This window comes from Peromyscus eremicus, chromosome 3 (assembly GCF_949786415.1).
Source record: "Peromyscus eremicus chromosome 3, PerEre_H2_v1, whole genome shotgun sequence".
Taxonomy (NCBI): domain Eukaryota; kingdom Metazoa; phylum Chordata; class Mammalia; order Rodentia; family Cricetidae; genus Peromyscus; species Peromyscus eremicus.
Genome location: NC_081418.1, coordinates 146,601,926 through 146,628,561, shown reverse-complemented (window position 1 = coordinate 146,628,561; position 26,636 = coordinate 146,601,926).

The following is a 26,636-nucleotide window of genomic DNA, read 5'->3' as shown; positions in this document are numbered from 1 at the left end:
CAGTAATTATTAAGCTGCCTTTTCAGTTCGAATTTTTTTTTTTTTTTTTTTTTTTTTTTTGGATTTTTAAGACAGGGTTTTTCTGTGTAGCTTTGCGCCTTTCCTGGAACTCACTTTGGAGACCAGGCTGGCCTAGAACTCACGGAGATCCGCCTGCCTCTGCCTCCCGAGTGCTGGGATTATAGGCGTGCGACACTGAGATGCATAATTAATTTCTCCAAATCCACATATTTCTGGGCGGGAGTGCAAGCATATCTCCCCTGAGCATATACAAATACATATTTTTCAAGCCCATTGAAAGAATTACGGTTATCACGATCACCTCTAGCTTGGTTATTTCCTTGTGATCTGGCTTCTGGACCATCCTTTGCTCAGAAGTCTGTCGGGACTTTCCTTGAGTTCTTTGTCTCACATTTATACTAATGCTCCAGAATAAGTGATTCTCAGTGTCTACATTACTGCTGTATTGATGTGCCTCTTGGTCCAACTTACAAGATCGTCTTTATAAGTCTGAGTTGTATAGAAAAATATATCCAATAGAATATACATATAGATGTATGTGAATGTGAATACATATGTATGTGCATACATAATATGTGCATAAACTTATAAAGTATATATGTATGTATAATGTATATATAAATATATTTATAAATGTGTATATTTGTACAGACACAAATAATGGGTGAGCCTACCTGTTCATCAAATGTAATTATACCTAGCTAAACTTAGCTATGGGTGTGGTCAACATATATAAAGTACCTCCACAATACATAAGTTAGGTTTTTAATTAGCAACTAAATGATATAGCCCAGCCTAGATTACACATACAATCAAATACCATGCCTTCTAGCTAGTTTCCTTGTCTCTTTCATGTCTTATTCCTTATAATCCTTTTTCAACTTAGAAACACAATGGTGATTTTAAATCATAAGCCTTCCCATGCTATACTTCATCTTCAAGCCTTCCTTTGGTTCTTCACATCACCTTCAATTGAGTCCAAGTTTTTTGCACATTGACACAGTACCTTCAAGGACCTTGCTCTCTGTAACCTGCCTCCACCCTCTACTGTTCTCAAACTGGCTGTACTGCCTTCTCTTCTGCTTCCCCAACATACCAACCATTTTCTCATCTTAAGCTTTTGAGTAGTTCCTTGTTAGAAACATTCCTTCCCTAAGACATAACTAATTTCTTTCTCCAAGTTTTTCTCCAGTGTCATCTTCTCAAAACAGTCTCCCTTTCCCAAGTGTTTAGAGCTCTGCTTGATGTGTTACCTGTGACTAATTCTGCTGTCTTCACTATGGAATGGTTCCCTTTATACCCTATAATTTACTACTTAATATGTCTGTTACTTATGGGCCCTCTTTTATCACCATAATGTACTTTTCATAAGACAATAATTTTTGTTTATAGGCTTTGACAGCACAAGTATCTAGATAGGTATCTAGCCAATCCTACTTATTCAACAACTATTTCCTTAACTAGTATATAAATTTAGGCTAATAATTTCAATATTTTATTTTAACGTTCCTTTAAATACCTTCATTTTGTATTCTCTCACTTTTTCGTGCTTTTTGTATACTTTCTCAGTATTTGGTGAATAGTAGTCTTTTTAAGAAACATTAATATTGCTTCTTATTACGCAAAACTCTAATATGTATGCCAGATATGAATAAAATAATTAATTTGAGATGTAATAGTTAATAGTAGATGTACAAATTATGAACATAGCAGATTTTAGAAAATTAGATATCCTGTATTTCAGTAAAAAAAACACTATTGGATTTTCTGGACCTACTGTGCAAAACAGGCATGTATCACTTAGGCTGAGTTAAGGGGCTTTTGATTTGTCTTAAAATGGTCCTTAATTTAACAACTCTTAGGAAATATAATTGTCAGTCAATGTGGTGGAAATCTTTCATCTCTGACAAATCGTCCTGACCCACTGGTATGGTCTCAGCTGCAGGTGAAGTGCACAGGAGGAAATTTGGGTTTGCAAAGGTGGAGCACACCAAATCTATTTTCACTTACTGCTTATTTTCTCCCTGGTCTTTTCATTCATGGGGATTTTTACAGGAAAAACAGAAGCAATAAACCCATTTGATGGATTCTGTGTCACATTTGTCTAAAGCTTACCTTTGTCCTTTCAGAGTCTATAGTTCCCACATCCTGCCAATCACCAGGAGATTCTGCAATATCCTCAGCCTTGCAACACTCCTTCCAATCAAGGTACTGTAGAGAGTGTCCTGTCTGCCATGTCAGAAGACGAAGATATCCATTAAACCCAGGTTTACTATATTCACTCAGAATTTTTGCACATTTTTCAAAATTAATTGCAATGCACATAAACTACATTGCTGACACAAAAAGAGAGAAAATTTAAGATTGAGCTCAGAAACTTTGTGTTGAGCAGCTCTCCCACACTCCCTACGCTGCTGCTCTAAAATCGGGCCCCTGAGTGTGCCAGTCATTTTTCCAGCTCAAGGTCTCTGCACACACTCATTTCTCTCCCTGAAATGGTGTTAACCTGCTGGCACAATCTGGTACAAGCATAGCTTTTGTTTCTAGGAGAAGCCTTCTGAGATCTGTCTACCCAAGTGAAGGCTCTTCTAAAAGGAAGATAATGTTCCCCTTTTCTTTTAATTATACAATAATGCAATATGCAGTTATTTTTGAAGCAAATATTTAGGTTGTTTTTGGATATTAATTGAAATGGTTCCATTACTGGTATTCATAAGAAAATCTTTAAACCAGAAATATGCATCATGTCTTAGGTGGTATGGGCAAAGTGTTCCTATGGAGAAGGCAATGTACAAAAGAGCTCCATGGTGGACTAGGAATGGTCTGTTCAGAAATATACCACTGAGGGAATTCAAAGAGATAATCATTGTATTCATGAATGGGTAGTCTCTTCTTTTCTGGGTCTTACCTTGGAACCACAAAAGGAACTGAGGGATAAAGGGACAGTGCCCTAGGGCCAGCTTGCTATTGACCAACTATTGCTATTGACAGAGGTACTTGGTCTACAGATGAAAGTGCACAAACAGAAATGTCACCCTGCTTAGAAGATTGTTCAATGGTTGACATAAGACTGATCTACAAAAGTCAAAGCAGCTCAGACCAATAAGCTGTTTTCTGTGATTTTCCTTGCAGTGATAAAAGGATTGAGCAATATCAAAAAGCCACTACTTTGGTTTTCTTCCTGAATGATGAGTGGGGGCCAATGGTTTGGCCCTATGATCAGGCAAATAGTAATGAAAACCTAAACTATTCAAGAGATGCCTACCTAGAACACAGCCCTGTGGAGACAACTGTGGGGACTTAAGGAACATCTTAGGTAGGGAGGAATTGAAAGAATATTAAGAGTAAATGGCAGAGCAAGATCAGAATCACTACGATAAATGAATGTTTGGAAGGTCAAGGAGGGTCAGTTAGCCTGTGGCTGTTGCATCATTAGAGAAAATGGTTTTTGCAGAAGGCTGCATTGTGTACATTCATTGTGATCTATAGTAACAAGTTTGGAATTGATCCTATAAACAGAGAATGACCAATGTGTTTTGAGCAAGACAGTAAGATAACTCACAATTTTAATGCAAGTCTCTATCTACTCTTACAGCAAAGCCTGTTGTGGGAGATGTAGTGACATGCACAATGGCTTGGCATGGCCCTTACATTCTCAGTGAGCTTTAAGGTGCTCTCAAGACTATTCTAGTGCTGGAGAAGGGCTTTATAATTGGGTGCTCTCAAAGTTACTTCAGGCTTAATATTTATTAGAAGGTCCACCAACAGACTGAAAGCGTCAATGCTCATGGTTCCAGGTCACTATAGTGAAAAGACACTGGCTAAAATCAACCAAGGGAAGAGATGCATAAGGCAGAGTAGAGAAGGTTCCACATAAATGTTCTGGTTGTTTTCATCTGCTGGAGCCATGGATAATGTGAACCTCTCCCAAAAGTGATGTGTGATAATACCCAAGGACCATTGGTAAGCAAAGGTGATTACCGGAGCCTTGGAAGCAATAATTTGAACCGTTCATAGCCTCTTTTCATCAATGAGCGGAAGATTCCATGGCATATAGTGAGTTCTCACTTAAAATTAGTTGAATGGATTTGAGAAATCAAGGACACTGAGGACTGAGATAGAGCTCAGTTCTAGATATCACGAGTCTTGCATTCCAATAGAAGACACGAGGAAATAAGTGTCATGTGAAGAGTGAGAGATGAGCCAGACATTTAGAAACCAAATCCAGTATGGAGAAAAGAGAATGTTCCTTAGAGAAGAGGATGACTTGTGTTAAGTAAAATGTTGGAAGTGATCCAAGAGAAAAGGAAGGCAAAGCACTCCATGTAGGGGACACATAGCAATACATACAAATACAAGGAAAAGTATGACACACTAGTGGAAATAAAACAATTACTTTATTAAAATAATAAAGAAAAAGTGTAAATAGGAGGGCTAAAAGGTAGATCAGAAAAAAAACAGGTAAAAGTTTTCAAAGTTTATACTATACCGTCAGCACAGATCAAAATTACTGACACCTTCTAAACTAAAGAGGAGAATACTGGCACTTCAGAAAGACCATTAATAATGGTGTAGAGATTGAGTTGGAAAGAAATGCCAAGACCAAGGAAGATACACTTTTAAAGAATATGAAGGCACAACAATCTGAGGAAAAAAATACTCAAAACCTAAACTTAAACAGAAAATGGTGAGGAGTATTGAGTGGCACTGAAATCTGGGCTAAATGGAAAAACAGTAGGTCACCAGGACTTGCTGATTAAGAGTGTAAAGAGGTAATTGAGGAAGACATTCAGGGGCCTGGTACTGACAACAGTTACATGCCGAAACAATAAGTCTTTATTGGCAGAGTTCAAGTGGGAGACAGGCAGGAATTCAAAAGCTTGGAGGGGCAGGGAAGAATCATTACTGGGCCTTGTAATTCTGAGTTAGATCATGAAAGAATGATGTCCCACAGGCAACCAAAGCAAAATGCGGCAACTCAGAGAAAATGTGGTCAGAAAGCAACATTTTAAATACTAGAGCTTTGTAATTTGAACCTGGTTAAGTTCTTGTGTTTTAAAGTCTCACTTTTGAAAGATTTCCTATCCTTTTAGGTAGTTGTATGCCAGTTTACAAATGTATAAACAAATGCACACCCACTATTACACACACTTGTGAGCGCACACACACACATACACACACACAGGATTCACATCCATAGAATAGACCTGGCGGTGCAGTTAGCAATCCATAGCATTCAACGTGGATTTCTGTGTGTCACATCAACAAGAAGGCTAACTAGAAAAAAATCTAGTGCATCATCACAGAATAACAAAATATCAACTTTATTCTCTTCTAGCAATAACCATGTTTGGTTTTTAGCCAAGAAAAAATCAAATGAGTGAGCCTTCCTCTATCAGCAGTTTCTGCACCACATCATGAATGGCTCCGAGGATTTCAAATATGTGGACAGCATTTCTGGAACCTTAGGCTCTATTGGCACAGATGCGTTTGGTAATGTCAATCTCAAACTCCTCTTTGCAATTTGAAATTTTCATTGTACATTTTAAATGAACACATAGCACCACAGTAGCACACAGATTCCACGGATGCCACAGTTGTGGGGAGAAAAATTACAAATGATAAAAGAGAAGGGCTACAAGGTCAAAAGACATTTTTCTGGAGAATCTTGCAATATACCAAGTGATGCCTTGGGCAAGGGCGGGGGAAGAGCTGTTTGAGAAGCCAACAGCTGCTGTCTGTAATGCTGCTTCATTACTGCCGTGGAGCAGAAACAGGGCATCCTTTTGCCTTTCTCTCTGCTGATGGTATCAATGGAACACTAATGGAATTCATATTGTCTACTGGCGCAGTGTAAATTTAGCCTGAGTCAATCTTATATTAGCTATTATAATACTTTTAATAAGACTAGAGAGGAATCTTTTTTAAATATATATATATATTTATATTTATATATAAATATATATATATATATATATACTTTGTAGAAAACACCCCTCCAGTCCATAATAAATAAGTCATCAGTATAGTCTTCCTTTACATGTTTTTTATCATTAGGACTGTGGGCAGAACTGAAACCTAAATTAAAACTCTCATTAATAAGATTGTTTCACAGAAATGTCACATGGCCTTTCTCCACTTAACAAAGCCCAGGCGCTTTTATTGCTGTTCCTTATTGATCTCACTTATTTAATTCTCCCTTAACAAAAAATCATGCCTGGCTTTTGCTTGTCCTTTTATTTTGTTAGCAAAATAGGCCAGGCTTCCAAAACCAACAAAGTCATGCAAATCACTTAAGCATTTCTGTCTCGTCTTTAAACCATGTCCAAACTATGATCTCAGGGTTGTCCATTTGTATAAGAATTTCTGGACTAGACAGGAGCCCAGATGTTTCAAGTGGATTTGCAAATGGCAAAGTCCTGCCTGTTGGATCTGCCTGCAAATCTATTTGCAAATGTAAATCCTTTTTCCAAACAGATAAGTTTTTGGTTTTTTTTTCCAACAAAAATCTTTGAACAAAGCAGAATGCCCATGGAATGTCCGTGTCTGTGTGAAGCTCCTGTGTACTTGTAGGTGAGGACTTCCATATCTTCCTAGTGAAATCTCAGAGATGATAAGGCAGGAAGACGAAACCTATTTTCATAGGGCACTGGCAGCCTTCTGCCATCTTGGGGCAACAAATGCTGAGCAGTTCAGACATCCTCCTTTCTCCCTGTGTGAACTCGCCTGGAGCCTGTGTCCCTGACCATCCATATCCCTGGAGTCTAGATGTTGGGTGCAGCTTTCCACAATCCCTGCCTCATGAGGCCATCATTCTGACCTCGCTTTTTTCTTACCTTCGACAAAAGCCACAGGAAATGCAATCACTCATTACTCTATCGCTGCTCATGTAACTCAGTGAACCTTACCTACAGCTCCGTTCCATGTTCACTGGCTTCCTTCCCACTTCCCACATTCCTCTAACACAACAAATTGGTCTATACTAAGAGTCACTGGTGAGGGAAAAGCACAGCCAGCTTTCAGTCCCATGTCCCACACCTTCTCTATGTACCTCTTACTACTGCCCTTAAACTAGGCTGGACTCTGGCCACAACTTCATTGTGTCATCGGCCATACTCCTGACTTCTTCTCCTTGATATCCATTCCTTAGCACTTTTGTGAAAATGAATTCTTTGAACTACAAATCTAACCTTGTCATCAGTACCTCTCAACGCTATTCGACCCCTTACTCAGAAGGTACTCTGGAAGCCCTATGCCATAATTACGTCTGTTTCTCTGGCTTCTTCTCCTACTGCTTTCTTCTGAAAGCTAAGAAGTGGCTTTCACATGCAATCTTTCACATTCAATATTAATTTGATGCCTTATGGATTGTTGGGGTTTATTTATTTATTTATTTGTTTATTTATTTATTCATTCATGTTACATTCCAGTCACAGTTCCCCCGCCCTCCTCTCCTCCCAGTCTCTTCCCCCTACCTTCTCACTGTTCCCATGCCCCAATCCACTGCTCCTCCTCTTCTGTTTAGGAAAGGGCAGGTCTCCCATGAGTATCAAAACACGGCATATCAAATTGCAGTAAAACTAGGCACCTCTCCGTGTATGAAGGCTGGGCAAGGCTACTCAGTATGAGGAGTATGGTCCCAAAAGCCTGTAAACAAGTACAGTTGGAGACAGCCCCTGTTCCCAAAGTTAGAAGTCTCACAAGAAGACCAAGCTACACAATTATAACATATATGCAAAGGTCAGTCCCCTGCAGGCTCCCTGGTGGTCAGTTCAGTCTCTTTGAGGCCCTATAAGACCAGATTAGTTGATTCTGTGAGTGTTTTTGTGGTGTCCTTGACCCCTGTGGCTCCTAAAATCCTTTCTCCCCCTCTTCTGCAGGATTTTCCAAGTCCTGCCTAATGTTTGATTGTGGGTCTGTGTCTTTTCCCATAAGTTGCTGGATAAAGCCTCTCTGATGACAATTAGGGTAGGCACCAATCTGTTTATAGGAGATGGCCAGTTTAGGCTATGTATCCACTATTGCTAAGAGTGGGGTCATCCTTGTAGATTCCTGGGAGATCCCCTTGCTCCAAGTTTCTACCTGACCCTGAAATACTCCTCGATTCCAGTTGTCTCTTTCAGTACTCTCCCCACTCCTCTGCCACCCAAAGGATTGCTCATGTTCCAGTTCCTACCCACCCTCAGTCCACTAACAAAATCTCTTCTCATAAGCTTGCTAGGAATATTTTCTATCTACCATCCAACTGGTCCAAGTTCAATTCTCCTGTATCTAGTACACAGACATATACAGTCATACAGAGTGACAGAAACACACACACACACACACACACACACACACACACACACATACACACACACACACACACACACACACACACACACACACACACACACAGTCTATGTTTCTGCCTACCCTTCACAGTGCAATGTAACATTTTACGTAGTCTTGGTCAATGTTGCTGTAGCCCCAGACTATACTAAGAGGCTTTTCTTTACCCCTTCAGCATTTGGGCATCTCTTTAAAATATCCGCTAAAGCTCTGTTGTCTTTATTATATTGTGAGTTCTTCATTGGAAAGGACCCTCTCTTTTTTCTTAATTTCCCCAGGGCTCCGATTTTGCCACCAAATCAGGGGTTGTGGGAGTGAGGAATTCACAGCAAATGTCTATTGATGTAACCTAAACAAGTCCCACAGGTGTGTACTCAATACTTAGATCTTAGAAGAGTATGGCTTTTGTGAATAGAGGCCATAGCAAGTTGAAGACAAGAGCTTTAAAGCCAAAGGAAGCAAGCATACCTCTCTGTCCTCAAAGTGTCTTACAAGATTATTTGGTCAGTGTGTGAAGGAAATTGATGAGATGTAATAGTTAACACTGTAACTAACCATGCAATGCCATAATGAAAAGGAAATATGAAAACAGAACAGTGTCTTAGGAAAAGTTTCTGAGCACAAATTTATTGTTAAGAAGCCTGGGGCATTATTTAACATGAAGCCAAATAAGGTGCTTATTCAATCAAAGTAAAAAATCATTTAAGTTGATATATTATCATAAAAAGAAGAGGAATGCTGGGCAGCGGTGGCACACGCCTTAAATCCTAGCACTCGGGAGGCAGAGCCAGGTGGATCTCTGTGAGTTAGAGGTCAGCCTGGTCGACAGAGCAAGAGTCAGGAAAGGTTCCAAAGCTACACAGAAAAACCCTGTCTCAAAAAACCATAAAAAAAGAGGAATACCCAAATTAACTGATTGATGCCTTAGAATGCCCTTTAAAAGCCACTACTACTAATAATAATAAGTAATAATAACAACAAAGCAGGCATCTACTGTTTGAAGGCCACAGGTCCTTCTGTTGTGTTGGAAGGCGGAGATCAACACCAGAGGGAGATCTATCCAGGGTCCAGGGAAGCATCTAAATGTGAAAATACAACTTGCACACTCTTTAAAATGAAAAATATTGTAGAGAGGCTAATTTAGGTGAAGATTTTCAAGCAGTTTAACACACTAAGAACTTTTTTTCCATCTTGGCTGAGACAAAATTGCAAATGTTACCATCTTTGGAAATCTTAAGAACTAAGTCAGTGTGTCCACAGATCTCTGTTGCTTTAATCTCATGTGTTTGGCCAGACAATGAATGCTTACCTAAGATAACCTAGTATCATTTTCTAAATTGACTCACATATTGGAGAAAACTCACATATATGCTTTTATGATCTTTGTGCTACTTGAAATGAGACATTCCTGTTGGAAATACTTGGCTGTGGGAAGAATTCACACGTTTAGGATCTGGCCTGATTTTTCCGCAAACACTTTCTTATAACTTAAGGGCTATTTATTTGTTTATTTGCTTGTTTACCCCATAGTTACACAAACTCTGATTGATTTGAAACTCCCAGAATAGACCATGCTGGCTCTGAACTCGCTAAGGTCCCCCTGCCTCTGCCTCCTGAGCGTTAGAGACATAGGCACATGAGACCGGCACAGCTGATATTTTTAGATTATACCTATGTTATCAAAACAAATTCTACCTGAAATATGATGATAGCATTAATAATAATGTAATTCTGCTGGGAAATATGTAGAAGGCCTGATAATATTATTATCATTTTTTTCAGATGGCATTACTTACTTTGTTTAGATGCAACAGAGATGCAAACAGTCCACAGAACAGAGTGAGGGTGACAACACTGTTAGAAAGGATGGGGGTTAAACCAAAGCAAGACACCCCTCCCCAACAAAGAAGAGAAAACATTCCTCATTCTGCAGAATGAGGTCATGCAATATACTCAGTTCAGGGGTGACCAGAAAAGAACCCTAGAAATATGGTGTGTCTTTTATTTTCTTTTAATCTCCTAGTAGAAACACTAAACCATTTCTCATGTAGATGATTAAATTACATTACATAGACCAAAAGTATCTCTAATATATTCTAACTTTATAGATAGAATTTCAAGATGAGGTGTTGTGGGCAACTGGCAAGAATCACTGAATTCAAAGAGACCTTTAGGTGCCAGGTAGTGGTGGCACACACCTTTAATCTCAGCACTCAGGAGGCAGAGCCAGGCGGATCTCTACGAGTTCGAGGCCAGCCTGGTCTGCAGATTGAGATCCAGGACAGGCACCAAAACTACACAGAGAAACCCTGTCTCAAAACGAGAGAGAGAGAGAGAGAGAGAGAGAGAGAGAGAGAGAGAGAGAGAGAGAGAGAGAGAGAGGAGAGAGACCTTTAGGCTAGGGGAAGGCCCTTAGCCTCTACCAGTGTTCATTTGACTGTGTCCAAGTTCTCAGAACAGTTACCTGGCCCAGTGCCTGGAGGATATGCCAGCTAGCTGCTCCTAGGTGATCAACTAGCTCAGACTTTGCCTTGGGTGAGGTAGGGGAGTCTCCCTGACTGTGCGAATGCCCACTACTTTGTGCTAAAATCTCTAGAACTTTGAATTGGATCCAAATAATGCCTTGCCTTGATTTGGGTCAGGGGAGGGAGGTTCACACACTGAAGTTCTCTCTCATCTTCTAGGTGTCACCATATCCGGAGACAATGCCTGCCAGCTCCCTTTAAAGTGTCGAGTATCTGCCAGGCAAGAATGGACTCTCTGAGCTAACCAGAATCCTCTCCATCCAGTGCCCAGACTTGGCCTCTGCAGCACCTTCTTGTTTTCACTTCCAAGAGTCTTTGGGTGATTAAAACAATATCAAAAACATCTCCAGGAAAGCTCTGGTCTCAACATTAGGGAGTTCTGAGACCATGATTCTTACTAGCTGTGCAAACAGGGCTGGATGAGGAGTCTCCCATCTGGGGAGGACAGCCAAACCCCAAACAGCCACTGTCCTCTCTCCCAAGCCCTGCTAGGACCCAGTTGGCAAATGAGGTGGAGGATAAGGGTACCTGTTCTTGCTGGGGGAGGAGGAAATACAGAACTGTGAACTCAGAACAAAAGAAAAAGCCTTCAGAGCCAAGCACACACCAGTCTGCAGCTGATACAAAGAGAGTGAAGCTTAAAGGGACAGAAGCGCGTCCAGGGCCCTCTTTCCAGCATGTTACATTGAGTAGAGACAGTGCTAGGCATGAAGGGTAGAGAGTGGAAAGACTGGGCAGAGCACAGGGCCAAACTGCTCCCCAGGGAAAGCATGTTCCTTGCCCAGAAGAATGGGACACATCTAGGGGAGTGCTGAGGCTTATCCTGGAGTAAGCCAGGCATAGGAAGTCCACTCACTGTCGATCTTGTTCATGGTTTCCCATCCTGGACCCAAGCCAAGTCATGCTGACTTGGAGGCAGGGTGAGAGGGCCTTGCTTGCTCACCACAGTCAACCGCATCCTTTCTGCAGGGAGGTCAACTGGTCAGGACCCAGCCCTGGGCAGACGATGACATGATGTTTGGTTCTTTCTAGGCCCCTGGCTTGGGCCTGAACTGGTACTAAATAGAGCTAAAGGACAGTACCATGTTGCAACCAAGCTTTATTACTTCTCTGCAATCTGGTAATTAACATTCCAAAGGTCTTGTACCATATGGAACTCAGTTGTTCAGAGACTTATGAACCCTCAAGAAATTTGAGAGTTCCTTCCTTTAAGCTGGAAACAAAATATCTTTGTAAATTGTTTAGTTTTAATTAGTATGTCTGTTTGTGTGTTTGTGTGTGTGTGTGTGTGTGTGTGTGTGTGTGTGTGTGTGTATGTATGCACACCAAAGATCACATGTTGTACCAGAAGACAACTTTCAGAGGAATTGTCTGTCCTCAACATGGGACCCAGGAATCAAATGAAGGTTGGTGTAGTTGGCAGCAAGCACCTTTATCTCCTAAGCCATTTCACTGGCCTTTAAAATTCCTTATTTTTTGTAAAGATGCAAAAAAAAAATAAGCAAATAGCATCCACAACATGACATGTGTTCATTATAATCAGTTGCTTTAAATCAATATATTTGGCTTATTTTGAGTGTCTTAGTAGGTTCACTTGTTTTCGAGTATTAAAAGGTACAATAGCCGGGCGGTGGTGGTGCACGCCTTTAATCCCAGCACTCGGGAGGCAGAGCCAGGCGGATCTCTGTGAGTTCGAAGCCAGCCTGGGCTACCAAGTGAGTTCCAGGAAAAGGCGCAAAGCTACACAGAGAAACCCTGTCTCGAAAAACCAAAAAAATAAATAAATAAATAAATAAATAAATAAATAAATAAATAAATAAATAAATAAAAGGTACAATAACACAAGTGAAGATTCTGTCATTTTTTAAGAAGAGAAGATATATCAACTAAAACTGTTAATGATCTTTTCTAAGTTGTTGTTAACTTCCCCACAAAATAGTTGTCAATTACAATAGAGCAGCATTAACTTTTTACAGAAGTCAGATGTTACCAATATAGTAAGCTCAGCTCTGTTTCTAAGAGGTGCAAAGCTTCAAGTGACCACATCCATAGCCCACACCTGCGAATTAACATGGCAAACACCCTCGGACATGCAAATGATCCTTGACCAAAAATCAACTCATTCTACAAACATGAGAAAGAAAAAAAAAACACCATTTGGGGGGAAAGGGAGAGAAATCATTGTCAAATACCTGTTTTAGTGCCCTCTCAAGATGTAAAAATGCCAAGTTGCCAGCAGAAATAATTTTGAGCAAGTATTTACAGGAAGGATATTGCATCTTGGTAAAGTGCAAATGCATAATGGAATTATTTGTCATTTTTTTTAAGACTGACATTGTATTTCCACATTCTCATGGTTAGTTTTGGAAACCTAGACAAGATTAAATAACATGACTTTATTATTTGAGTGAAACTAGTCTAGTAATTCCAAAAGATTTGGAGAGTAAAAGAAAAATAAGCTTGCAGTTTAGTGAGCTGTAAACTAACCACCGTAACGGAACAAGCCAAAGTATGCTATTATAGGCACCTGATGGGTAAACACATAATTTTGAAATGCAACACCCAAAATAATGACTGCGTTTCTCAATACAAAAAGAAATACACCCCTTCCTCCCAAAGCCCCAGAGTACGCCGTGTTCAAAAATCAAAAAGGTCAGGTACTAAGTACTTCAGCAATGCCATTGCCACAAGGATCAGGATTGGACTCATACTTGAGGTCTTAGGTGAAATGAGTTTGACGGATTAGGTTCCCTTCCTGGCTGTCAGTACACTCCATAAAAAACACTACATACATAGGGCTTAGTGAAACTAGCTGGTTTCTGCACAGGAAAATTCCTTGATAGAGTTAGCATGAAGACAAATGAACTGCTATCCCCTAAGAAAGGTGTCCCTTTAGGTTAGGCTCCAGGACAGCAACACCAAACAGAAAGTGCTCTTGACTCCGTACAGCTGACAGACTCATTACCTTTGTAAATACCAAGGCTCAGCTTTGAGTGCCTGGATTTCTCCCTGGCTTCTAGAAAGCACTCTTAACAGACCAATTACTGAAATAATAAAGAAATTAAAATGAGAGAAACTAGGGTGATGTAAACAAATCCCTGTCATTGCCTGGCATCAGTGTTTAAATTTTCTCCTTTACTATTATTATGCTTAAACTCCCACTATTTATTCAATACCCTTTAAATACGCCGCCGTTGGATTCCAATACATGAGGAAGTCTATAAGATACTATTTTCCTTAACAGGTAGGAAAATGAAACCACACATTGGATTAATTATAAAATGGTAATGGCAGGATTCGAAGTAACACCTCCCAGTGTCGAATATGCTCCCCTGCATCTTTTCATGCAGAATTATTTACCTGAAAACTACTTTGTTTATGAAGCCATATATTTGGTATTTTTCTTTAGCTGTTGATTATTTTCTTTCATTTTATACCTTCTAATCACCTCATGACCAAACACAACAAAATATATTTACAACAAATAATACATTAAACATCTTTATATACTGTTTAATTTTATCTCGCTTGTATCTTAATCATGATGTTTTATGTATAATTATCTTTTTCAATATTCATTTAAATGACTACAAAACATTTTATCATATATAATACATCAATGTGCATCTTTTTAAAAATATAAAATAGTCTAATTATATAAATAGATTACTCATTATCATCATTACCTAAGGTTCTGTAAAAACCATGCCTTCCTCTCCCAGGAGGCTGGTGTTTCCTACAGGTATTTCCTTGTGATCTTGAGTTGACAAATATATATCAGTAGACTCAGATTCAAATCTGACGCATTGTACAAGCTCTGCTTTTTAATGCTGCCGCCTCAGGCATTCCCAGCCACCTACCATAGCACAGCCATCAGCCTTATATACTGTTGCTTCAGCACATGACCGTCTGTTGCCTGGGCACAGCTAATGCATCGTGGTCAGTGTAGGTTTCCTCAAGTGGCCTCTGCCACAGGACCAGATTAATCTGTGAATCTCCAGAGAGTCTAACCTCTTTTGCCCCATTGACAACCACACAGAAAGCTGGGGATCTGCATCCAAAGTTGCCATTAAAGAAGCAGAATATGATTTTAAGGGGTATCGGTGGTGAATAAATAGGGGAAATAGATACAAAGGAGCTATGTAAATAAACTCTGCAACTCAAGGTCAATTCCAAAGGCTCTGAGGTTTGCTGATTTGTGGCCTACCCAGAAAAAATTTTCATTTCAAGCAGGTATTTCTAGCTATCAATCCATTGTCTTTTTGTAGTTTCTCACAAGGTAGCAACCATTGTCTCCCACTGAGATAAACCCTTATTTTTGTTTCCCCTTGCTATTTGTTTTATCCTCAACGTAAGACACTTGTATCAGAAAACCTAGTCTAAGAAAATAAGCACAGTGATGTGTGTTTATTGAAGAAGTGGAATGGGTCAAACACTAAGCAGAATGTCATGGGCTCACCCATTCTCTAATAAGCAATAAGGGGAAAATAAAAATATCCCATTAGTTAAAAATGAAAACATGATAAATCAAAATACATAAGAAATCAAAGCAATATTCATCAGGAATTTTGTTTTAAATAGTTGGGGGAGCTGCAACCAAAGATTAACTTTTCATTTAAAATACTAAGAATATTGAGGGAATCACCATGATATTTTTCATATCTATTCTGATCAATGTTCTCTCCAAAAGATGTAGTGAAAATACACAATGTGGAATTATTTGGCCTCCTGACTGATACTCATTTTCTGACTTTGTTTCCTTGCTGTTAGTGAATCTGAACCCCTTTAATCATCTGAAAATCCTCCCTGGAGAAATGTCTGTTCAAGTACCTGCCTATTGTTTCAGCAGATTATTTTGCCATTGAGTTGTGTAACTTCTTTACGTAGTGAGGATATAATCTGTCCCCGTGATGTTCAATTTACTGTTCACAAACTCTGTACTTGGATGTAGCGTCACTATATATACTTTTTGGTGTCACACTCCCAAAATCACAGCTACTTCAGACGTCACAATGATTTACTCCTATTTTTTTCTTCTAGGAGTTGTAAACTTTAACTTTTAATCAATTTGAGTTGACTTTTGTATATAGGAAATGAAAGGGATCCAGTATGCTTTTGTTTTCTCTTTGTATGAAGATGTATAGTTTTCCAATACCACTTGTTTTTGTCTACTATATATCTAGGGTGCTCTTCTCAAAGACTAGTTGGGCATATAAGTGTAGATCATCTCTAGGAACTCTGTCAGTTTTAGTAATAGATATGTCAGTTTCATATCTGTACTATGCTTTTCTTTAATTTATGAAATTACACTATAATCACATCATTTCCCTTTCTTCTCTCCAAACATTCTACTGTACCCTTCCATGCTCTCTTTGAAATTTGTGGCCTCATTTTTCATTAATTGTTGTTGCATACATCTGCCATTGTATGCAAATAACCATATGGAGATATTTACACAATATGAAGATTGGTCATGGTTATTTTCATATATTCTGACAACCTGTACTTTTCAATTTATACATTTAATCCACTTACATTTAGAATATTTGCCAGAAAAGCAATTATTTAGACTAGTTTGCCATTAATTTTCTGTATGGTCTATGTTTTTCTTTCTCAATCCTTTCCATATTCCCTCCTTTTTGTATCTAATTCATTCATACATTGTATTATTTAGTTATTCTTTTTATTTTATATATTTCAAGTATTTCTTTAATGGTTATTGTAGCTAGAGTTTTCCTGCCTGGCCCACAGTCAGGACAAATCTCTCTCACCTGCCAGTCCCACAGCCGCTCAGACCCGACCAAGTAAACACAGAAACTTACATTGCTTACAAACTGTATGGCCGTGGCAGGCTTCTTGCTAACTGTTCTTACAACTTAAATTAATCCATTTCCATTAATCTATACCTTGCCACGTGGCTCGTGGCTTACCGGCATCTTCACATGCTGTTTCTCATCATGGCAGCTGGCAGTGTCTCTGACTCAGCCTTCCACTTCCCAGCTTTATTCTCCTCCTTTTCCCGCCTATACTTCCTGCCTGGCCAGTGGCCAATCAGTGATTTATTTATTGACCAATCAGCAACACACTTGACATACAGACCATTCCACAGCAGGTTAGATTGAATTTCACACTTAATATCTGAACCTTATAGCAACTCAGTTTCAACAATACATACTTTATGGCATTTAAATGCTCTTTTATATTAATTGGTCCTCTGCCTTTATAGTTACCATTTCAGTAAATGTCCTTGGACCTTGTAAGCCAATTAACCTCAATTTTTAGTTATTGTTTTCTGTATTTACCTGTTCTGTTATACAGAAACACAGAATTCAAATTAAGAGCCATGTAATATTTAAGCTCTTATATTTTGCTAAAGAATTACATCTACAATTATTCTTTACTTGTTTTCTTTCTGCTGACTTGAAGTAACTTTTAGGTGTCTTTTTATTTGAATCTAAGAAATTAACTTCCTCATTTCTTATATTACAGCTCTCCTTTTGAAAAACTCTTTCAGTTCCTATTTATCCCCAAAAATATTTTTAATCTTTCCATTCTTGGAGGAAAGCTTTAAAGTTATAAGAGTCCTGGCTCACTATTTCTCCACTTTGGGACTTTCATTATGTCTGACAAATATCTTCCAGCCTCCATAATGACTGGTCCAAAATCAGCTGTAAATTTCATGGTGGCTCTCCTGTATTGGGTAAGTTGCTACTCTTTTAAGTCTCTCAATTTTTATTTTTGTTTTTGGCCCCATATAATTTAACTATATATCTTCTGTATTTCTTTAAAATTCCAACTTGGTGTTCCTTGAGGTGTTTGAATGTGTGAATCTGCCATTAAACTTGAAAATTTTGGGGGTATAATATGCTCAAATGTATCTCATTTTGTTGATAGTGTCTTTCCCTTGAACTGACATAGTTAATATGTTTTTAATGGTGCCTCAAAGAGTTCTTAAGGCTTTTTCATTTGTTTTTATATTTTTCTTCCCCCACACTGGATAATTCCAATTTCCTATTTCCACACTCAATAATTTACTGCTCATTCAAGGCTTCTATTGAAAACTTCTAGAAAATTTTTTTAGCTTTTATCCTTTTTGTTTCTGTTGCACAAGTCCTAATTGGTCTTATAATAAAAACCTGGAGCCAGATATTGGGGTAAATGCTGAAAGATAAGAGGAAACAAGCCACAGCTGCTTCTCACCTCAACAACTCCTCAACCAAAAGGGGAAGATCCTGTCTCCATGAATCCTCAGCAGAAAGGGGTGAGTTCCTGTCTCCTCTCTCCTTATATTCCATTCTCTTCCCTGTCATATCACTTCCTGTCTCAACCTTCCTAGTGCTGGAATTAAAACCAAGTGACTCCCAAGTACTGGGATTAAAGATGTGAGCCATCACTGCCTGGCTCTGTTTATTTTTTAGACAGGATTAATCTCATGTAGTCTAGGGTGGCCTTGAACTGATCTCTGCCTCCCAAGTGCTAAGATTAAAGATGTATGCTGCCACTGCCTGGCTTCTATGTTTAATCTAGTGGCTTGTTCTGTTCTCTGATCTTCAGGCAAATTTTATTTGTTAGAGTACAAAAAAATTATGACCACATGTTTCCATAATTATTACTTGATTCATTTGGATAATTTCTCTTTGTTTATTGATATCCACTATATTCAATGTTATACATGTTTTTGGGCTGCTTTTTATAAAAATCAGGTAATGCATATAGCCAAAAGTGTCCAGTAATGAATGAAAGTCTAAATAATTTGTAACATATATATATACCCTCATACATACGAAGTGCTATTATTAAGTAATAAAAATAAACATTTTGATTTAGAGGAAATCTAGCAACACTGTGTAGATTCAAGTAAGCCAGACACTAAAGAGCACATTGTAAAATTCAGTTTATAGGAAATGTGAAAACTATGCAAATCTGTAAAATTAGAAAGCAGTTTGTGGATAACGGGAATTTGATTTTGTGGCTTGCAGGGGATGGGACAATGTGGGAAAGTGGTATGAGTACTCCTGAGCACTGAATATTTTTTGCAGCGATAAAAATGTCAAAACCATGAAGAGGTACTTGTTCTTCAATATTTTAAATAAATTTAATAAACTGTGTGTTGTGATTTTTTTTTTTATGAGCTGGCCATTGTTGTGGTGCATGCCTTTAATTCTAGGCCTCAGCAGGCAGGGCAGGAAGATCTCTGAGTTTGAGACCAGTTTGATCTCAGAGTGAGTTTTAGGACAGCCAGAGCTACACTGAGAAATCCTGTCTTGAAAAACAGAGAGAGAGAGAGAGAGAGAGAGAGAGAGAGAGAGAGAGAGAGAGAAGGAGAAAGAGAGAGAGAAAGAGAGAGAGAGAATGAGAGACAGAGAGAGACAGAGACAGAGAGGAGGAGGAGGAGGAGGAGGAGGAGGAGGAGGAGGAGGAGGAGGAGGAGGAGGAGAAGAAGAAGAAGAAGAAGAAGAAGAAGAAGAAGAAGAAGAAGAAGAAGAAGAAGAAGAAGAAGAAGGGGAAGAACTAGTGGTAAAACTTCTTAAAACAAATTATACTGAACCCGTAAGGCAAACTGAAAATACAAAAACTGGCACAAAACGTATTTTTTTCCAGGTGCATATGAAATCTCTAGAAAACAGCATGCACAAACCACAAACACAAACCAGAAAGGCATTTCACCGTGGCTTTAAACTAGAAATGATTTCTAAAAATAAAAGAATAAACAGTGAAAAAATGTACTCCACAAGTGAATAAAATATCATCTTGTGTGTTTGTTTTATATAATATCCATATGTTCATTTAGCAAACTCATGCTAGAGAAGCTGAATAAATGACTCCTGAAGTCTCATGGTGTGGAATCATAATACGACTGTCGTGTCTATGATGCTTTAATCAGTACACTATTGACAATGCTGACATGGATGCCCTCAATTGTTAGAAACACTAATGAAGGTAAAGTTTGAGCCTGTTCAACTCTGCTTTGTGTCAATGTCAGAACATATTACTTTCTCCAACTGTTTTGTTGTGCTGTACAAGTATGGATTAGTGTAAATCACAAAATTTACGAAAAAATTATAAATGAAAGGACACTCAGAAAATACTGCAGATTACAAACTAGGGATATACTATATATTGAAATGAAAGTGTAAAATTGGGGTTTGGGGGCAGCATCGGTGAATACATAAGCAAGCAAATTCATTTAAAAAGAGATACTGTAAAGTGAGTATGGGGTGTACATCTGAATTCTCAGTTAGGGGGCTGAGGAACGAGGATCCCAGATCCCCAGAGTTTAAGACTGTCTCCTATTCAAATTTCTTCCTAGTAGCTATCTACTTAATTTCAAACCATGTACAGCCAGAGGTCTTTCTTGTCTTGTGCTCTTGTTCGTCCTTCATCTATCTTTAGGACAATCCTTCCCATTTCCTCTGAGCTTGCGGCCACCTCCAGATTCTCTGCATATTTGTGCAGTCTGACTCAGGTAACGCTGCTGCAGGACTATCTCCTTCATGAAATCTTTGTCTGGCGTCTTAGCAGAGTGGGGCATGGTCATCCCCACCCTTAGCAGAGTGGGGCATGGTCATCCCCACCTTTCCTTAGCTTTGCACATTTATTATTGTTTGTCTCTCTTCATTTTACAATAAATATCAGCCTTAGGAAAACATTAGACATGGTCTTAAATAAATTAATGAATGAATATATAAGCAAAGGATTAAAGTTTTAACCTCTGGACAGGGACCAGTCTTTATGTAGCATTAATGTTTGCACTTTCTCAAGACTTCTTGATGTTGAAATTGCAAGATGACAAATATAACCAGAAATAAAATTTACAAAAAATTGATTATCATTGGAATATCAAATTATTAATAATAAAGAAAGCACCCAGACTCTCTCAGTCTCACTGAAACGAGGCTGGGCAAGGCAATAATTTTTCAGTTTTTAAAAATCATAGGGACTAAAGTTATAGTTTTTATATATTTTCAGAAAGTTTTAAATTAAAGCTTAAGCGGAATTTTTTTAAATGATTTTATTTAGTAGTAAAAGTTATTAGAACAACATACACAAAACTTTGGATCAAACCAAAGATAAAAAATAATGTCAATAAGGTTTGGATAAATCACTAATGATACAGTCAACATGGAGATGTTGGCAACTTGTTGAAGAGGTTTTAACCATTTCTATTCTACTTATCCATAACTTAAAAATATAATACCCAAATTCTTATCAAAAGAATACTGCTCTACTCTAGTAGGACACTTGGCAAAGGTCACTTCACTTCCCCAGCACATTCTGTCACCAATCCTACCTGGTCACAATCCATTTTCACGAAGAAATTATTCTTGTTTGGTCAACACACTACCTCAAAATCATTCAATGACTTCCCTACTCACCCAGCCTATTAAATTGTTTCAAAGGAAATACTTTGTAGGATCTGTAAGCACTCATAAGCTTTTTCATCTTTCATAGTGTTATTTTCTCCTCTCTGATACTATTTTCAGGTATTCTTCCCTTCCACAATCCCTATTATAGCATGATTACTCTATTTCATGATTTTCCGGAGTACGAAGTCTTGTTCTCAGCTTCACACAGACACAAATGGACATCATAACTTCACCACTCAAAAGTGGAAAAAGTCATGAGGAGCTCTCTAGAAGTTAGTCTTTATTTGTAAAACATCCTATGACAGTTAATATCATCAACTTGACAGGATGTGGAATCACCTAAGAGATGTGCTTGCGAGCATAGTTATGAGGGATTATATAGATCAGGTAACTTTGGAAAATAATTTGTAAGGTTATTGCTAGATTGAATGAACTGAGTTGGGAAGACTCATCCTACAAGTGGGTGATACCATTAGGGTTTGGATCTTGACTGCATTAAAAGGGTAACGCTAGCTGAGCACCAGTGGTCATTGCTCTCTTCTTCAAGACTGAATATGCAACATGACCAGATGCTTTAAACATCTGCTGCCGTAAACTACGCCTCCATGATAAAAATTGCATCTTTGAACTGTGATCCAAAGTAAACTCTTCTTTTCTGAAGCAGCTGTTATGAATATTGTTTCTTATAGCAGCAAGAAGGTAACTGAGACACAGACATTTAATATATGAACTAATTACACCAGGGTGTATTTGTTATTTGTTGTTGTTGTTGTTGTTGTTACGATAAACACAATGACCAAAAGGGAATTATAGAAGAGATTGTTTTGGCTTAAAGTTCCAGAAGGAGAGTCCATAACAACAGGGCAGGCATGTCAGGATGCAGTCACGGTAGAAAACTAAGAGAGCGTATCTTCCACCACATGCATAAAGCAGACAGCAAACTGAAAGGGTGAGGCTCTCAATACCCACCCAAGTGTGAACTTCCTCCAGCAAGGTTCCTTGTTCTAAAAGGCCCATAGTCTTCTCCAAACACAGCTACCATCTGGGGACCAGGCATTCAAATGCATGAGCCTATAGAGGACAGTTCCCATTCAAACCACCATACGGTTGTGTAATCATGCCCCGCCATGTCAAAGAAACATTTTGCTCATTTGCCAAATGCTACTACTTCTTCTAAATGAGAATTCATGTCTTTGGTAATCTGCATCTGGGTTGACTGGGACTCTCTATTTTAAGAAGACATACTAGCTTACAATAAACAAAAGGGAAATGATGCTTGGAAAGGGTTTTAGTGTTATGCATTAACAATAAATATAAGAAAAAATTTAACTTGGTACTTGGAGACAGCAGTCAAAAACAGGCCTAGCATACAAAATAGAGTGACTGATGAGGGTTGTAATTAGATTATTTGGTCAATTACTTGATTCTTTGGTATTATCATTTCCTTTTTCTTTAGGGCCTTTGGCATTCTCTCTTTTTTAAAAAAAAATTATTTATCCTTTGGTAATTCCACACATGAAAACAATGTGTTCAGATCATATCTACCCCACAGTTCCCCCCAATCATCTGCCTCTGATCCTCTTATCCTGCTTCAAACTTCATATTCTTCTCTCTCTCTCTCTCTCTCTCTCTCTCTCTCTCTCTCTCTCTCTCTCTCTCTCTCTCTCCTGGTCACACATGCATGCGTGAAGGGGACCATTCACTCTAGCATGGCCAACCTAGCATAGGCCATACAAATAAATAAAATGTACTTTCCCTATCCTGATGGCACCCACCAACTGCCAATGGTTCCTCAGCTAAGGCATGGGGCTTCATGAGGCTCTTTCTGCTTCATATTAGTCTGGACTCTGGACATTGAATGATATGCAGGTCTTGTACTCACCACAACAGCTGCGAGTTCATGGGTGTAATGGCCCTGTCATATCTAGAAAGACATCTCTTAAAACATTATTTACATTCCTATATCAGCCTTTCTATTTGTTTATAACATTCCTGACATCTGAGACTTTGTCTTAGATGCTCCATGAGGTAACATTCTATACTTCCATATACAGAATAATTTATGGAGTTGAATTTCATAATATGTACCACATATGCAACATACAATTAAGACATGTTATGAGATAAACTTTCTTTGTAATCAGCTTCATAATAAAAAACATGTGAACAGCTATAATAGTACTTTTTCATTGGGATCACCAGCCTGCAAATAACTACATGGAGACTTGTTATTAATTATGGAAGTTTGGCCTTTGGCTTAGGCTTGTTCCCAACTAGCTCTTATAACTCAAATTCACCCATTTATAGCAATCTACATTCCACCACATGGCTCATGGCTGTTACCTCTTCTCGTGAATGTCTTGCTTGTTCTGCATCTCTTTGAGTCTCCACCCTTCTCCTTCCCAGAGGTCTTGCTGTCCTTGGAAGTTCCACATAACCTCTTCCTGCCTAGCTTTTGGACATTCAGCTCTTTATTAAACCAAGATATGTCTTAGCAAATACACAACTTTACAGTGTAAACAAACATTCCACAACATTTCCCCTTTTGTATAAATAAAAAGGAAAGGGTTTAACTCTACCACACTAAAACTATATATAATAAGAAAAATTATCAGGTAAGAATTACATTCACAATGTCCAGTTCATTAGTATTTGACAAATTTGGGGAAAATACTCTATTATCTATTTTATCTTGATGAGTTCAAAGTTTTATACTTAAACCACTTACTATCATAACTTGTTTTACCATCCTAAAAATATCTTTTAGTCCTTAAGACATTTTTTAGACAAGCAACTTAAGCTTTTGTGTATCTCAAACTTTATAAACTTTACATTTCTTTTGTAAGTTTCTTTTTTTTAATTTGGTAACAAAGAAAATGGTATAACTATCTAGACTTCAAACTCATTAGAGACCTGAGAAGGACATAGTATTACCTGAGTAAACAGGAAGTGTAGAGTAAGCAACTTCCAAAACTATAGAAATGACAGAGACAGCTGACTACTGGACAGTCACCCAAGGTTCCTCTGTAATGTTGGGTCATCCATCTTCAGCCTATAGGTCTAGAATATCTGACAGACATTTCTGTGAAGCAGGAATTTTGAAGAACTCTTCTACCTTGTCTTGGCAAAGTTTGGCAGTTGTCTTTTGTGTCCTGCTTGTCCAGTTTGGACATCACACTGTTAGCAGTTGAGGCAATGGTAGTTTCTTGCCCAGTGGTTAACTTTGCCACCAAAAAAAAAAAACAAAACAAAAACAAAAAACAAAAAAAAAACATATGAAGGTTCTTCTTCATTATCTTTTCAGAAGTAGAAAAGCAGAATTGTCTCACTGTCATGAAAGTCTGTTACTAAGATATCTTAAATGCCATATTTTGTAGGTCTCTGAAGTGTTTGAAGACCATCTGTCTATCTAAAAATATATCCCTGTTTGACCTGGAAAACATACCTAACATGGCTAAAATTTGATTGTTAGATGACTAACTACTAACCTGTACTTCTTAATTATCCTAAATTGTGTGTAAGAATAACTTTCAAGGACTAGAAATTTACATAACATTGTTAAATGAACTGCATATGTTTCTACATACATACAGTGTATCATATATAGTATATACAGTATAAAACACACATATATACAGTATAACATATATACATATATACAGTATAGCAAAAATAACCTTAAATTTGTATCAATATACAAAAATCCACACCAATGTAAAATATTTAAGACTAGTGGTTGCTTTTTTAGTTTAAAGGTAGATTCAATAATCTATCCTTTAATCCTATAATTCTTATTCTGCCTCCCCATTTTATTTTCAGAAAGAGATCCCTGAATCTAACCGCCTTTGCTTAGTTTTTTCCCTGACCATGATTAGTAACCTCCCTAAACAATGACAAACATCCATAATCTACTGAACAACCAAAAGCCAGCCAACCCTGTGGTGATATTTGTAATCTAAGAAATAAAGCTTTCCTGAAGATCAGAGGACAGAGTCAGCCACAGAGTTAGCAACAGAGGTCAGGCAATGGTGACACACACCTTTAATTCTAGCACTCAAGAGGCAGAGGCAGAGATCCATCTGGATTTCTGTGAGTTCAAGGCCACACTGGGCTACATGAGATTAATCCAGTCTAAAAAAGAAACAGAGCCAGGCGGTGATGGCTCACACCTTTAATTCCTGCATTTGGGATTACACACCTTTAATCTCAGCACTAGGAAGATTGATTCAGGAAGTAACATGGCTAGACAGAGAAAGGAATATAAGGCAGGAGGAGACAGGAATTCGCTTTCTTGCAGAGGCTCTGTCAGGCTGAGGAGTTGGTGAGGTCAGAGGTGGTGGCTGTGGCTTGTTCTGCTTCCTTGATCTTTCAGCTTGCACCCTGATATCTGTCTCCGGGTTTTATTATAAGACCATTTAGGATTTGTGCAACACACCCTACCTCTTGGGATTGTCGGTCTTGTGTTTTCTACACTGCTTCCTTACTGTCTGTTGGTGACAGCATCTTCAGGGGACCCTGAGAAAATTGAAACAATGGTCAAGTCCAGGTTCAGCGAGAAGGGAAAGTAAAGGGCTTATTTGAAGTTCTGGCTAGAGTAGTGCATCAGGCTGGACCATCTCAGCTAGCAGCTTTGAAATTGTTCTGGATGAAGATTATGAGGCCACTGCAACATAGGCATTCTGAGAGGTTGGATCATCTAGAGTACTTGTTTTCATTGCTGTATGGTCCTTTTCATTCTGAAAACACACCAACTTTTAAAGGTAATGTACATACCTACATTAACACAAGTGTGAAATGTGTGGTATGCAAAAATCAGCTGAAGATGTTTTTTGTTCTGTGTTTGAGAGGGTAAATGGTATCTATCAACTTTATAGATCCATTTGGACTGCAAAACCAAATTATAATATAAATCTCTGTCCATCCATATGAAAGGATGGCATGTAATAATAAGTCAGGAGGACTCTCTAGCCAACAACCTTTATCATGTCTCATCTAGTCTCAGAGTTGTTCCCATGTCAAGGGATCAGCATATACATCACCTCTCTTGTACTCTTTCTTGGTTTCTTTCCTCATATCTGTAGCCAAAAATTTCAGGCGGTCTCTTCTGATCAAGTCTAATCTTCACTAATTTTGAAGGAATCCATAGCTTTTTGTTTGCTGTGGAAACAAAAGCACAACCTCTCCCCCAATGTAACACATAGCCTAGTTTCCATTTTAAAGTTATGACATCCCCAAAATACACCAGCTGGATCCATTTAGCAGCTCTTTTCACAAGCCAATGTCTACCAGCAGCTGTTGCTTTTTGCTCATTAACATTTAAAATATTTAAAGTTAACGAAACACTATATATGAAACACATGCCCTGTACTATGGTATTTCCCATCCTTACGTG